The sequence below is a fragment of the Poecilia reticulata genome, chromosome 9 (assembly GCF_904066995.2).
Source record: "Poecilia reticulata chromosome 9, P_reticulata-male-v2, whole genome shotgun sequence".
Classification (NCBI taxonomy): Eukaryota; Metazoa; Chordata; class Actinopteri; order Cyprinodontiformes; family Poeciliidae; genus Poecilia; species Poecilia reticulata.
This window is the reverse complement of record NC_088838.1, coordinates 15,401,242-15,413,613: the sequence shown is the minus strand read 5'-3', so window position 1 is coordinate 15,413,613 and position 12,372 is coordinate 15,401,242. Positions and strand designations below refer to the sequence as shown.

At 40.2% G+C, this 12,372-nt stretch overlaps 1 protein-coding gene across 3 annotated transcripts in view; it reads right to left on the bottom strand.

The window, feature by feature from the left end:
* The window catches only part of rhobtb4 (Rho related BTB domain containing 4), a 46,724-nt gene extending 43,999 nt beyond the window's left edge, over positions 1-2,725 (bottom strand). The window contains exons 1-3 of one of the 3 annotated variants that reach the window (XM_081610594.1): positions 2,473-2,724; positions 1,792-2,249; positions 1,567-1,693 (exon numbers count right to left, since the gene is read on the bottom strand). The gene's annotated coding sequence lies outside the window, so the exon portion shown is untranslated. Of the gene's footprint in view, positions 1-1,566; positions 1,694-1,791; positions 2,250-2,472 lie in introns of all 3 variants that reach the window. The other 2 variants (XM_008418909.3, XM_008418911.3) reach the window with 2 other exon arrangements.
* Positions 2,726-12,372: the final 9,647 nt, after the last annotated feature.

The window sequence follows — 12,372 nt, the reverse complement described above, 5'->3', positions numbered from 1 at the left end:
TTCATTATGTAAATTCTTTATCACTCCATGATTTTTCTCAGAAATCTCTTTCAGGCTAAAAAATAAATGTTTTAATTCAAGAACCAAGCCTGAAACTTTGGAGGGCAAAAAGTGTCACCTAAGCTAGTTTCATTCACAGCTTCCAACTCATGTGCCACATCAAAGCCTTCTTATCAGGCAGGTTCAAACTAGCACCACTAACTCGTAGACAATATTTTATCTTTACTTCCTCCTCAATACAAGACAAACCACTATTAGGTCTTCACCATACGAGCTCAAATTCTAGACGGACGCTTCGCTATTTCTTTCGTGTGACTATTCGTGTTGTCAAAACCTGAATATATTTTTCACTGTGTCTCTCATAGGGGGAGATAAAGCATTTGTTTACATACAGTGTATTCAGTGGAGCAGAAAAAGAAAAAGAACTGAAAGATAAAGCCAATCTCCCCACATTATGTTGGTGGAAAAACAGCCATTTTTGTCTTTGTTTAGCTCCAGATTGGACAGACTGTTTTCATTAACATCTGTGGACAGACGTCTTATTTTCGCTGTCTGCACACACAACCAGCTTGAACACAAAAATCTGGAATGTGCATCGGCATCCATCAGGAAATCTAGCGGACCCTGGACATCTCTACCCAGGGTCCAGGGTAGAGATGTCCAAGCCTTTCGTGCTCAAACGGACAGTAGAGCAACTGGGAAACTGACCTGTCTGGGATAGTGTTTCAGATGCAACATCTTCCCACTTTAGCAACCTTTGTCTGTTTATTCAGCTACATTATTCCTGTTATTTTTGGAGTGGTGGATGGGGATAGGATAGGGGGGGCTTGAGGGGGTCGTTGTTTTTTTGCTTTGTTTTGTTCACTTTTTTATATTTTCGGATATTATTATCATACCTATATAACTACAAGCTCAATCACATTTGAAAAAGAAATTCATGTGATAAAAAAATATATTTATGCCCTTTAAACAGGCATCATATTAGTGGATAATCTAGCTGTTTTTATATTGCATAGTGTCATTTATGGATCTGTTAGTAATTTGAATCAATTGACCACACACTTAAAATAAACAGGTAGCGATGGCTTTAAATTGTGGCACTTTTGGTCCTCCATAGCCATTTTTTTTTTTTTTTTCAAACGTTGAAACTCTCTCTGCTCACTCGTTCTCCACGTTTGCTATCACTTTGGTGCGGCTTTTGTCTTGGATTAATTTCAAGTGACACACCCATGCTATTTTTTTTTTTTTTTTTTTTTTGCAAACTTCCATAGAAACAAAACAGAAACTCTTAAATTAGACCACTAGCAGAACCTTAAAGTGCCTAAGCTTTGCTGGGAAATCAATCACTGTGGAGCAGAACTTTAAAAAGCAGTGGAATCATTGTGCAGATCCTGGGTGAAGGTTTTGTCGATAAAGAGCAGAGCAGTTGAATAGCCCCAACTGAACCGTTATGCAACCCCCCTCGTTGTCTGTCCACATGTAATCTGCTCTATCCTGCAGATTTTTTTTTTTTTTTTTTTAAGGAACATAAAGATTATATCACAAGTCCTGCATGGAGTCTCCTACCTTTTAACGCATTAGCCTCTGTGTTCAGCTCAGGTCTTGCCGTCCGCTCTGACTTCACACCTCCTCTCTGCTCTGATCTCTCCAGTTTACTCTGAGCAGCGCTCGTCCCTCGCCTCTCCCTATTAAACTGCAACGAACAAACAAAAACGAGGTCGCTTCAGAACAATACTGTCCCGCCTAAGACGACAACATATAAGATCAAAACTCGCATATTGTAACACTTGCGGCGTTTCTCTTTTCTTTTCCTCTTTTCTCTCTCTCTCGCTTTTAGCCCGGACTTGGGGGAAAAAAAAGTCTTCAAATGATCGGTTCAGCTTCGTGTCGGGTTAAGATCTGCCAGCGCTGACAGGAGAAAAATATCCCCGACTTCTGTAGTCGAGAGACGCCAGGAGGAGGGTAATTACACGAATACTGCTGCATATTGCAAAACCCGCAGACGCACTGTTGTTTGCAAGCCCCCGACACCCCGCCCCACCGCTATTGTGTGCTCTGTCTGGGCAGACTTGTCCCGCTTGTGGTCCTGATGCGAGTTTGCTCCGCGTCCCTTTGTTGCTTCTGTCACACCTACAAAGAGGGATCGCATGGGGTGGAGGGAGACCTCGCATCGACTTTCTTTTGTCTGCCAGTTTTTACTCCGTAATATTCCTCACCGCATTAGCTGCAGCATATTGTCCAACCTAAACCTAAATCATCGATCCGATGCAGACACACACACACACACACACACACACACACACACACACACACACACACACACACGGCGGACGAGAGGATTTTACCAACTCGCATTTGACCATCACATGATTTACACTTTCGGGGACGCTGCATGTAAAGTGAGCACGCATATCAAAGCAAAAACTCGCTGTGCGCTCTGTTTAGGTGCACCCTAAACAAATGTGCCCTCACCAGAATGTCACCCAGAAGTTTGGTCCTCGAAGGGGCAGTGGGTGAAGACGCTGCGCTCTCCACTCCTCTCTCTCTCTCTCTCTTTCTCTCTCTCTGTTTTCCTTTCCTTCGTTGTCTCTTGTGACCGCCGTGGTGGAGGTGCAGCTGTGTTTCACTCCAGGACCATCCTTCACTCCCAGCACGCCACTAGCCTATCAACAAGCGCGGTGACGACAGCCTCATTATGGACACTCATGCCACACCCATCCATTCATAAAGTGGAGCCAGCCTCTCCGAGCCGGGACGGTGTGCGCCGACGTGAGGCGGTTCAATTTCCACCGAGTTCCTATGGAAGCTGGGGATAAAGGACTGAGCATCGTGTAGTGCTCGATGATCGTGTAACTCTCACGCTCACTGCTGTGTTCGTCCATTGACTTTTTGTTGAACCCTGCATGCATTTACAGTTCTGTTTCATATAGACACATCTAAATATATTATCACCAAAAATTAAATAAAAAAGGTAATTTATTCAATAAGTGAAACTCTTGTTTTAAATAGATTCACTATAAGCAAGTCTATGATTTAGTTTATTTAAATAATAATATATTTAATCTAAAATTAAGGTTTTGCTGAATGGACTGAATGGTCATTCTGTTGGCGGAGGGTCAACAGAATCGGGTTGCACATCCCATGAATGTAGACAGTAGATGGATGTGACGGTAAACCATCCATCCATCCATTTTCTTGCACCCTTTTTCCCTCAGTGGGGTCGGGAGGGTTGCTGGTGCCCATCTCCAGCCAACGTTTCGGGCGAGAGGCGGGGTTCACCCTGGACAGGTTGCCAGTCTGTCGCAGGGCAACACAGAGACACACAGGACAAACAACCATGCATACACACACTCACACCTAGGGGCAATTTGGAGAGGCCAATTAACCTGACAGTCATGTTTTTGGACTGTGGGAGGAAACCGGAGTACCCGGAGAAAACCCATGCATGCACAGGGAGAACATGCAAACTCCATGCAGAAAGACCCCAGGCCGGGAATCGAACCCAGAACCTTCTTGCTGCAAGGCAACAGCTCTACCAACTGCGCCACTGTGCAGCCCGTGACGGTAAACCGTTTGGCAAATTTTGAATCTCGCATGCTTTGGGAATAGGTACAGAAACATTATAATTTTTTCACTGGAGCACTTTAGTACTTGAGCATATAACTAACGCTTACATGCTCAGACCATGTCCATGTCCAACCAAGTCAGTCTGTTTATGCAAGGCTGCAGGATGCTAACCAATTGCAATTAACGTAAAGCCTTCACCAGTGTTTCATCATTGTCAAAGCTGATGTAAGACATTTTGAAACTGCTGGGTGGACCATGGATATAGATCAGATTAGAACAGGTGTTTTCACCCTGTGGGAGGTTACCAACTAAAACTATTGTTTAGCAAAGACTTAAAGGAGGGTTAAGTTGAAAGTATTAATCAGCAGTCAATATTCAGCAGTATGCCTAGGTTACGATTTCCAATAGTATTTCAGACTGTTTCTCATAGTTTTTTACCCATATGATAGATGCATCAGTTAACAGTTGAAACTCATTCGAATTTGCCAATAGAGAAACGTCAGATTGTGACTTATTGTCTGTGACCGGCTTTCCTTTGGTTTTGAAGAGAGCACAGTTGGAACTTGCTATCAATAGAGGCCTTCATGCTGTGCAGACAGACCTACACAATAAATACGTGACAACGGGAAAAAGGAACAGCGACAGCTGTAATATTTAGACATCCGCTGGCGAAGCACCGCTGCAAAGTAGAAGCAGAAGTCTGCCGTAAACTCCACTGCTTGCAACAGTACTAGTTACTTCCAGATGTGAAAGTCTAGAAGCATTCTTAACATAAATAAATGACTAAGTTTATCTTTTTGCTAAATATAGCCTAAGAAAAACATCACTACAACAATTTTATTTAGTGTAGCTTGGGAGTCCAAAGATTTCTAGTTTATAAACTTTTACTGAGTCCATCAGCAAAAGATCAGGGGGCGTAATAAGTACTACAAGAACATATATTAACATCTGTCTCTCTGCAATTCCCTATAACACATTTGCAGCCAAACGATTAAAACAGTCCTAGGCAGGTAATGGTACAACCTGCCCAGGCTTGCTTCAGTGTCAGCATGGATGCAGGCTCTAGGCAACCGCCCCAAGCTGTGGCCACCAAACACGGAGTCATCTCACGTACGCACGGGCGCACACCCACAAGTGGTGGACAAGTAGCGGAACATGCTGTAGTCATGTATCAGTTTAGGATAAGCACTTCAAGCAAAATTATGCTGACAACTGCTGCTCAAAGGACACATCACTGACCGTGCCATTTGTTTGCTTCCGAACATTTGCTATGCTCAGTTTCTCCACTCTTCTTCATTTCACAACATAGGTGCTCCCAGCTTTTATCTCAAAGTGTCATCTCCAGCACTTTTCTCTTGCCCGTGGACACGGCAATAGCACTATTGATAGAGCCGCATGGGGACAATAGAGGTACAATGAGGGATCCACGTGGTTCAGCCCTCACTCTTTCTCTTTTTCGAAGAGGAGTAAACTGCTGATTCCAGTGGTTATAAAAGGCCCATATCAGCTAAATTTATACGGATGAATATGGCTGGATCTAGGTGTTGCACTTCCAGCTCAACCAAATGTGCAGAAACAAATAACCTGCAGTCAAACAAACCGATCACAGACTGCACAGATAAATCCAATCTTTGACCAGCTCAGATCAATTTTCACTCAGAAAATCTGAACCTCCACTGTGGCGAGCCACAATGGCCTTTGACACAGGCCATTAAATGACCACAATGCTGTCTAACTTAGGGTGCTGACACACTACAATGGGTCTCTTTTTGCCATGGAGCCTCTATTTTTCTTCTGCCTCATCTCCCAAACAAAGCTGTATTATTGTTGCACCAATTGAGCTTGAACAGTCAGGCACAAAAGAGTCTCTGACCTGACGGTTCAAGCCTTCTCGCCGACTTTACCACCCTCTGGACATTGTGGTGACAGTAAACCGACATAAAAGTTGGGTTGTAAATTTTCTCTTATATTTTTATTTGCTAATCACGAAGAACCATAATTGTGAAATGTCCACGTGAAGCTTGCTTTAACAACAACAATAATTCAATAAAAATATGGGATGTTGATATTAAGTTGCCAGGTTTTATGTACTAAAATTACTAGCACGCAGTTGATTTACTGTAGGAAATAATCCACACTGAAAGACTGGAAAGGAGAATCTGTGAGCTTTTACTGCAATAACGTAATCTCCAAAAAGTAATTTTTAATTCCAATTTTAAATCAAAGAGCAAAAGGCTCTCATCAAATAAAAAATAACTTCACCTCTTCAGCTCAACAACTATTACAAATAAACTTTCATATTATATTCTCTCACAGTCAGAGAGCTGTAGCGACGAGTGGCCTCTTTGGGTCACCAACTCTTTATTATTGCAGTTAGGCACCATGTAGACACCAACTGGTAGAAACACCAGTTAAATTATTTTCTATTTCTTTTAATATTGCCGTGGTTGTTAAGGTAAAGGGGTTTCGTCTTGTCTGGTCTGACTGGTAGCTTTACTTGAGGTCAATACAGCTAAAAGATAAGTAAATCCATAGGACAGCTCTGTCGTCCTAATCACGCTTTAATGATATCAGTGACGAAGGAGTTCCACAGGAGATTGCATATTATCCCAGCAAAAAGCTATTGGAAGAACGTTTTTCTTCCAATATCTTATCTTCTACTTTCTAGACAGACTGTCTAAATTAAAGAGGTCAAGCACAGCCTAACAAACCTGCTAGACGAATCATTGATAGAGTCCCGACATGCTGCTAAATAGTGACTAGTGACTAATAGTTTCTCCTTTCTGCCGTTCACAATGGTGTTTTTGCTTAACAGCTTTAACTGGCATCCACCCAGAGACTGGCAACACCTACAGCAAACGTCTATACAGGAATATCTAGACAATCCTGAAAATGTTGCCACTTATTTCAGAAGCTGACAATCATTTATTTTGTACATTCATCATTGCGCATAGATTAAAAAAAAAATAGGTAAGCCTTTATTTTTTGTAAATTTTATATTTATGACTTATAGATAATGAAAACCCAACATTCAGTGTTTCAGGGAATTTAAATATTACATTATGTCAATAAAAAAAAAAAAATCATATATATGAAGTATGTTAATTTCTATGCGATCAGTACCTGGGTGGGCCTACTTTTGTATGAATTACTTCATCATCTGTGATTCTATGGAGGGGCATGCCCAGGTTGCTTCAGGTCATCCAAGTTGCCTGGTCTGGTGTATTATCGTCCTCTTGACAGTACACCATAGCCTCTTCATGGGGTTCAGGTCAGGAGAGCATGCTGGCCAATACAGCTAACAGTAACACCAGGGTGACTAAATCAGCTTTTGGTCACCATTGCCAGTTTGAGTATGTGCCAAGTCTTGTTGGAATATAAAATTGGTATATTCACAAAGCTTTTCCACAGAAGAAAGAACAAAGAGACTGAAAAGTTTCTTAGTAAATGTCTGCTTTGACTGTGGACTGTGATTTGGCAACACTGACTTTTTCAGCACTGACTTTTAAACCTCACACTGGACTTAAAGCAACATGGATTCTGTCCCTCTCAGCTCTCCCTTCAGACTCTGGAACTTGATTTCCAAATGTAAACTTTCCCTTCTGGTTGTCCTTGGAGAGGAATGTGATGGTGAGAAAACTTTAAAATGTGTGAACTTTAATTAAGATTTAAGGTGGCTTATAGAATTGTGGGGTTTTTTTAAGAACCTTATAGTCAGCTTTGGATCACCAGGCATAAATAGCAATGATGTTTTGAATGCTTATGATAAAGTCGATCTATTATTAAAGTTTGATACTAAGTTAAATTATATCTCTGAGAAGAATAATGATGCAGCATGGTTTCAGTTCCCTGTTTCCCTCGACTCCACAACAAGCATGCGTATGGGTCAGAGTTTGAATAAGTTTTCTCTTTGTCCTTTTTGCCCTCAGCCCAAGTAAGACGGTTGTAGCCAATGAAAAGATGTTTGTCATTTAAATACTTTAACAATGCATTTTCTGTGCTAAGGTGCGGTCATAAAACGCACTGCGAGGCACTGAGATTTTTTATTTTTATTTTTTAAAAGGGAGAACGCTTACTTGTCTTAAATTGAATGCCCATGCATATATGAACATTTTATTTATGTATTTGCTTAATTTGAGACTATAGATACTAGAATTTATGCAATTCACTCTGATGACTGAGGGGCCAGGTGACAATTTGTCAAAATGGACAAAGATCAAAGAAACTGTCATATAAGCTCTTCCAAGAGCTAATCCCTTAATCTCTCCAAGCATCCATAGACTCAATCAAGGGATGCTATGCAGACTGTGGCCAGTTGGGCTCTTTGGCCCTCTGGCCCACTATCAGGGCTCCCTGTGGCCCCCCCAGGGTGCCTCTTAGGTGCTATGAATAGACACGGGCGTGTGCTCCATGCTGTTGGCTGGGCTTTGGCACACAGGCCTCATGTCAGCACGGATGCCACGTAATACTCCCGAGCGGCGTCACTTCACCAACTGCACATTTGGGTCGCCATGGAAACACAGCTACCTCTGCCCTGCCATCTTTTGGCCGCATTTTCCAGACAAACTCTGATGTCTTTCTCAACTTCTTCCAGTCCTTCTTCCCTCATCTCTCCGTGTGGCTCTTGTTTACGCAACTTATGACGCTGAGCAGGGAACGGGAGGTTTGGAACTTGATCCAGAGGGCTTCCAGTTCCTCGGTTTAACACTAATGAATAGGTTGTTCTTCTCTTTCTTATGAACGACATGTGGAGTACAATTACGATGCACTTTAGACGATATCAGAGCCCTGTATATGCTCATTTGTATATGCTGAAAAGGAACGTATCTCACATATGACATCTGTTCAGCACTTTGGTTACTTTAAAGTGCTTATAAATAAAACAGTCTGGCTATGCTCATGTTTTTTTGTTTTTGTTGTTGTTTTTCCCACTGTAAGTGACAAAAACAACAACCCTCTATGGGTCATCCAGGTACATGGGGACCTCCGTGTCACTGTTCTCTTTGACTTTTTCTAATAGCTAGACTCCTTTCTCTTTTTTTCCTCAGTACATTCAAGCAGACATGCAGTCAGAGAGTGACCATCCTTAATGGACGGGTGTGTGGGTCACAGCATTTTTCTCTGACAGCGCATAGTTTTCTCAGGACAAATGGATGGATCGCTGTGTTTGTTCTTTCGCTCCATTTCCCAGTTTGTGTTTAATCACATATCATTTACTGTGTCCTGGCTGACAGTCCAGCTGGAAGGGACATGTCTTAAGTTAATAAACAAGACTAAAGACAGGAGATTCACAGCAGCTGCTTCCTCTGCCTAATTGTCTGTTGTTTTTTTTACCTTTAAAATGTCCTCTGACACTTGAACCTGTTTTATGAGTTTCAAATTTTTATACAACTATGTAAAACTTTGTTATTTTTAAGAGTTTTGAAATGTTTTCTGGTCCCTGTAGAAGCTTTGGTCTTTCTTATAAAATAAAGTTTTACTGAACTGTGGTTGCATCTAAACAAGGCATTTTCATACAAATGACTTGTCATTTAGTAAATATTTTCTCTTGTAAAACAGTCCTGAGTAAATTCAAGGAACGACTGTGTTTCAAAATCCCAGTGGATCAGCAGTTTTAAAAATACCTAGACCAACCTGTCTGGCATCAACAACCAGGCCATGTACAAAGAAACTTAAATCGCATTTCTTCCTCGTTCTGATGCTCAGTTTGAATTTCACCCAGGCTAGAAGCCTAAATGCACTCATGTGATCCTGTCGTGTCATTCAGTAATTTATTGTTAGCTTCAACAGGCGATTGAACTGGTATGCCTCCTAAAATGGCCGACTGGAGTTTTTCCTGAGGATGCCTTTGGCTCAAAAGTGTTCTTTAGAGACCAAACCTTGCCAGGTTTAAAACGTGACACCGGCTTCTGTGAGGTTGCTTTTCAGTTTGCTCTACACTTAGCTCATTCTTACCCACTCCACATACCATGGTATGTCAAAGGTCTTTTTTTTTTTCTTTTTTTTTTTTTTTTTAAATATGCGCTGACATTTTGCTGCCCAATGGTCTCAGGTTGATACTGTAGTGTGAACATATTATACGCTCACTCAACAGATAACATGCGCATAAACACAACGACCAGGAGAAACATGCATACTGCTGTAACAACTGTTTTTTCTAGCATGTACAAATGCAAGAAAAAAACACAGGCTGGCGTTTGACAGAAATGTTTTTGCGCTTTGAAATCATGTTGTGCCCTGAAGATGCCCATTCATCTCTTTCATATTAGCTAAATTAGCAGTCTCACTGACAGAGCACCGTGATAAGGCTTGCAGGATATTGCTGTTATTATTGTTCTGACTCCATTTTGATCCTCGCTGACTGTCTCACCCCAACAGATGCGTTACAAATGCGAGAAAAAGAAAATAAACAATAGATCTTTCATCTAAGATAAAGCTTTATACATATTACAACACTTCTAAACTTGAACGGAAGAATAACAGTGCAAATGTTTTTTTGCTAAATTAAAGGTTTTGTTTACAAAAGTTTGAAAAGATATGAGGGAATTGATTGATGTTGTGTATTAATCTCACATATGACTTATTTAATTCAGTTACAAAACAGAAAACAATTGTTCTCAACTGCACTTCTAGGAAAGCATGTGAGCACAATAGCAGATACAAACAGGGGCGGCATCAGATTCATCTAGATCCGACTATTCGGAAGTCGGTCAGGAAAATGAATCCATCACTATGTGTTTTGTGTCATCTGTACTTACTGGACACACAAAGAGTAACCCACACTCCACCATCATCAGTCAAATCAAACAGTGTCCTGCGCTAGGCAACCATGTCTTTCCAGGGCAGATGGCAATGTCTGATCATGTTTATTTTACTTTAATCTAATGCCGTTAAGTCTCATTGCCTATCCATGCTGTCTAAATGATGATGCTGGGTTTATGCGAGGTACGTGTGGATCTATGTGTGTGTATGTGTGTTGGGGAGTAGGTGGTTATGTGGAAAGGTCTTGACAGACCTATCAATCATAGCTGAATATTGGTTTATTGTGTACTCTATGTTCATTTTTTTTCATGTATTTAAAATGACTGCTCTTTGTTTGTATTCATTACCTCCTGGAAGCTTGCCTTGCCACAGATGGCGACTTGCAGAAGAATGCATACCCCATTTGCCATGTAATAATCACAAATATCAATAAAATATATTGGGATTGTATTGCAAAGAATCTGATATTTGTGAAGCGGATGCAAAATAACACATTGTTTTCAGCATAGTTTGCTACTTTCCTTTAGTGTAACTAAAAATCTACAATGTTTGGTGTACATTCATGTTTTTGCTACACTTTGCTTTGATAGCTATAATTTAAAACTGCAAAAGTCAATTTCTTTGTAAAGAAATATTCTACAGATGTGAGCCCATTTCATGTTTCATTCGTCTCTGGATTTTGGGTATTTTAGAATTTCATTTATTTTATTTAGGGGATACTTGCAGAACAAAAACTGTTGGACCATTTCTTCAGATTAAAAAATGTACAATATTGAAATAATTCATTATTTCTGAAACAACAAGACTTATGGGAACTGTAGTACCTGATGGGCTCCATATTACCAAAGTCAGTAAATTAAAAGTGTGACAGGATAGAACAGGACACATGGATGTGGCTTCCAGTGACACATCCTTGGGACGCAGGTGGTGCAGCAGCACAGGTTACCTCAGCTCCGCTATAATCCGGCCTATTGCAGTAAAACAAAACTACTCAGTTGCGCCTTGTCTCCACCCATTTTTGTAAATAGTCTACCTTTGTGAGAATTCAAATTGAACGGGTCTCTCAAGTCATTCCACATTCCAGTAAATGTAAATCCACAAAAGAAATCATGTTTGCATGATCTTATGTTCATGCTTTTCATTCTTCTTAGGATGTGGTGTATTTCTCCATTTTGTACCGCTTACTGTTGGACAATTTCTACACCGCTGAAAATATTTTAAATTACTGTAGCTTACCCTATTATTACATAATAACTGAACCTGAAAAGTGATTTTTTTTTTTTTAGGTTCTCTGTTGAAGTACTTTTACATAGTCCTACAAAGTGTATCAGTACTTTGTCAATCACCAGTCAGAAACAAAACAGAGAAAAAGTTGAGTAATTTCTTAAATAATCTTCACAGTTAATGAAAACTGTGAAGATGCTGGACCTAAAATATAATCTAAAAGTAGTACAAAAAAAATGTGTAACAAAGAATACCGTATCAGCAGAAAATATTAGGAGGTTGCATTGTCTTAATCAATGTTTAATTAATGTTTAGTTTCTTCTAAAAAGAAACATTCATTTTCCTTGAATTTTCAATTTTTTAAAACCATGTATCATTTTCCTTCCACGTCCCAATCGATTGCCACGTCAGTTGGTCTATACGACTTAAAATCCCAAAGTTGTAAATGAAATGCAGAAGAAGGTTTTACATGACACCGTCGTCATTTTTCAATGCAGTGATCATGATACTTTTAAACCTCGGATGTACTCCAGTCATTGCGTTCTGACTGGAGTACATTTAAAAAGCCTAAAAATCTTGCTGATATAATAATATACTAGACAAAAACAATTAAGCAAATGTAATTTGGTGAAGATTTGGATTTTATTGCATTTATTATTTCTCTTATACTGTCTGAAGGTCCATTAGACAGCAATTTTTTTTTTTCTCTGTCAGTTTTACGTAGTTCCCCTTTGGATTTTCGATGTGTCTCAAATAGAACATCTACTTATGTAAGATATTGTTCAGCCACTTGTTCACCAATTACTTTGTCAGACTGGT